The sequence below is a fragment of the Gavialis gangeticus genome, unplaced genomic scaffold (assembly GCF_001723915.1).
Source record: "Gavialis gangeticus isolate Ggan-Ray unplaced genomic scaffold, GavGan_comp1, whole genome shotgun sequence".
In the NCBI taxonomy this organism is placed as follows: Eukaryota; Metazoa; Chordata; order Crocodylia; family Gavialidae; genus Gavialis; species Gavialis gangeticus.
The window spans coordinates 15,799,270-15,803,126 of NW_017729031.1; the positions used below are offsets into that span (position 1 = coordinate 15,799,270).

General features: G+C 38.7%; 1 protein-coding gene across 1 annotated transcript in view; it reads left to right on the forward strand.

Moving 5' to 3' along the window:
• Window positions 1-3,857, forward strand: part of LRP1B (LDL receptor related protein 1B) — a 2,002,088-nt gene that overhangs the window by 419,431 nt on the left and 1,578,800 nt on the right. The window lies entirely within an intron of this gene.

Sequence of the window (3,857 nt, forward strand, 5' to 3'; positions counted from 1 at the left end):
CCCCCCCCCCCACTAGCTAGGGCAGGGGTGGGCAAAATGTGGCCCACGGGCCAGATCCAGTCCACCAGACCATTCTTTCCAGCCCACAGGGCCCCTAAAAATATTAAATAATTAATATTTATCTGCCTTGGGCTGCCTGTCATGCAGCCCTTGATGGCTTGCCAAAACTCAGTAAGTGGCCCTGTGTCCAAAATAATTGCCCACCTATGGGCTAGGGGGTGACCTGCCACTAGGCTAATCAGCCCCTGAGCTGGGGGGGCTCAGTCCTTCCCTCCATGGCAGTGGTGCCCCTGGGCCTAGTAGGGCAGAATGGTAGCTGGTCAGGTGCTGCCTGAGCTGCCAGGGGTCTGATCTAACTTTCCCAGGTCTGGAAACAGTGAATGAGTTGAGGTGGAAATTAAGGGTACATTTTTGGGGTTCAAACCTCAGCTTATACACTGTGAAATATGGTAATTGCCCCAAACAATATGCTTAACTGGATAATGCATCCATTTTACATAAAAATCAATATAATCTAATAACTTGAAGTTTAAGTCACTGCTTAATAAGTATTTATGGGAGGGAAGCTGGTTGTATTTGAAGAATCCTGCAAAAAATGGGGATAAGTTAAATGACCTACTATGGGCCTTTTAAGACCCAACTATACTGGAAAACTAGATAAAGCTGCAAGACAAAAAGTTTAACTACTGGTTAGGTGATCATTAGACTGTATTGCCATGCCAACATCTCTTCTGCTACCAGCAAATTACCCAGGGAAGTTTCTACAGTAAATGTTGTAGAAGTGAATACAAGTCATTGCTGAGAAGTGAGATACAAAGATCGCTTTAGATGGCTCTGTGGAATCCTTCCAGGGAAATAAAAAAGAGAAACCAGATTGAGGATCTTTGTGAAAGAAACTGAATTGACGTATTCCCCCAAGGGAGCAATTTCATCTTTTCACATGAATAGTGTCTTTCTGTGGGCTTACCTTTTGGCTCAGATTTGATTACAATTCTATCAGACAATCACTTAATTTTGTAAATAGATTTAGTATTGGGGTACTTGAAACAACGCATTTAATTGCTTTGTGTATGTCCTCACAGCTCCTTATGAAGCTTTAACTAATATATTTAAAAAAGCAAACCACATTCAGTAAATTGTTTTATACTCAGATTTCCCTTCTCATCATTTTAACTCTGTGACCTAATGAGTTCAAGGGCACTAGTCATCTACATTCTTATGGAGTGACACACAAAGAGGACACAATTTTTCTAAAGAAGTCAATGTTTTCCATATTTTCCTTATTAGAAATTTGAAATATAGGTCTTGCATGTTTTACACTAAAAAAAAAAGAAATCATGGGCTGAAACTGATTTATGTTGCATAAAAAAAATAGATGGTATTGATAGCAAGTTAAACTAAAAAAACACTGTATTAGGAAGACCAACAAACTCCATTAAAGCAATATAAATGGTGGCCCTGTAACCTACTCTGTATGCTGCCTGCCCTTATCTTATTCACTCTGCCACCAGATATCTTACTATAACTCTGGAGACATGAGTTTAAACCTTCCACTGGGCTCTCATGGAAAGCCACCTCTAGCTGACCAGACTACATATTGGTACCTATTTGTCATTTAAAGTGAAAGGTAGTTGAATAAGATGGTAGGCACACTCCTCCCCTGTATATCACTGGCTGCAGAACCTTGTTTGCCACAATCAGGCTGGCCTTATGGGCCCTTTAGACTTGGACACACCTTCAACCTTTTTTTTGTTAGTGTTACACAAACCATTCAGTTTTTTACTCTTAGATTTGAAGCGTCTCTCCATCCCAAAGCAATTACAGTTGCATCTTTTCAGATGATGGCTTTGCAACAATTGCCAAGTTTCTTACATAAAGCAATGAAGATTAAGGTACTGGTCCTAATCAGAATTCAGTCCTATTTAGTGAACTTATTAGTCAATACATTTCTTATTTTCAAGAAATCATTATGCACTTAAGATTCATGTGACAGTTCTTGGGGCACATGATCATTAAAGCTGTCAGTTTGGAACATCTACATTAATGAGATGGGAAGAGAACAGAGGCATCTTACAACAGATAGATACAGAAGTAAATTAATCCACCTACTAATTCAGGCAAATCTCAACTCCTTCGTGCAGTGAAAAGTGCCTCATAAAGTGAGATGACATAGTGAGTATCTTTTGTGTTGCAAAATTACTTTGTCTTTCATGATTAGGGAAATAGATTAAGCATCAGGGACATTTTAATGACAATGATCATTATGGCTACTTACAAGTTCTAGGGACGAATGTTGGGGTTTCCCAAGCCGTGCAGTAAAGCATTTACCTTAGACTAGATTTTTTTAAAACAGGCATTCCATGAGGATTCTTGCTCCAGATTCTTTTTTTATCACTGCAGCATAAGCTTATTAAAAAGGAAAAGAAAATAGAAGAAAATACAATGCTTTGGCCTGCATGTAAACAGAAATTCCATGCTGCAGTTATATACCAAAAAGGAATAAAAATGGAGACATAAAAGTAAAAGCAACATTTGAGATAAATGATTTTTGGGGAGGGCATGGGAAAGGGGGAGAGGGGACATCTGAAACTTTGGTGGTCTCTCTTTAATCTAATAGTAAGATGATTAGTGTGCGTTTAAGCCCGATGTGGATGAGTGAACAGTATTGTTGTTCATAACATATTGAACTGGTTTATGGCTAAGCTGACATTATCTTAATTACCCCCTGGTTATGACACAGAATTTTTTCCTTGGTGTGATAGACTGCTATGGTGCTCCATTAATGTGTGTTTTGAACCATATTGCACATTACACTTAGCATGCATTAAACTGCAAGTGACTGCACATTCAAGCATTAAACATATGCAAAGTGTACTTGTATTATAGCAAAGTTAAGACTTTTGGAGTGTGGGGTATCTCCAACTCATATTAAATAATCTGTGTTCAGCTATAGTTGAGCTACTCCATGGAGATAATACAAGCTATTTATGGCCCTCATGTAACTGCGATATCAGAGATCCCTCTGCAGTGCCAAGCCTCCAGAGGTGGGATGAGAAAAGCCACATGTCAAGAGAAATGATTTTGGATCTTTCACTTGTCATGTTGCTTCAGGATCAAGTTGAAATCCAAGTGCCTGGAGTCCCAGAGGTTCCTGGGGCTGGGACTGAGAATCAGCTGACTGTGGGTCCCAGCTCTGGTGCTGTGTTATTGCCAGTTCAAGACTCCAGTGCAGTACCAGGATGAAGCTGACAATCAGCAAGCTGTGCATGTTGGAAAGCATAGTAAACATTACTGTGTGACTGCTCAGTACACGCTCTAACTTTAATACTGTGCAGATTTAACATGTACGAAACATCTCTTGCGACAAGGCCCTCATCAAACATGCAGGATCTATAAAATGTGCAAAAAGGTCATAGTTTTTTTCTGACTTATTTGTCCTCCTTTCATAACAAGAATGTTGAACTATATCCAAGATGCCGTTAAAGCCTACAAAGTACTGTCTTCGTTGTAACATCTAGTTCTGCCATTCATAATACAAGTTGAACATGACTTTAATTATGCCACATATTTTAGAGCCAACAATTTTCTCTCTGTAATAACATTCTGTTCAGCTGCCTTTAAAATAATAATAATCATGGGGAAATATGATAGCCTAATCTATGAATTCTTTACCATCATGACTTCCCATTGGCAAAGATATGTAGCAGGTACTTGTAAGTCTCAGCAGTTTGCCCTGTCGCGTTTAGTAAACTTGAGACATACTGAGTTTGCTGTACTAGTAACTAGAAGTTTTACCTTCTTACCTTTAAAAAAAAAAAAAAAAAAAAAAAAAAAGAAAAAAAAAACATTTTTTTTAA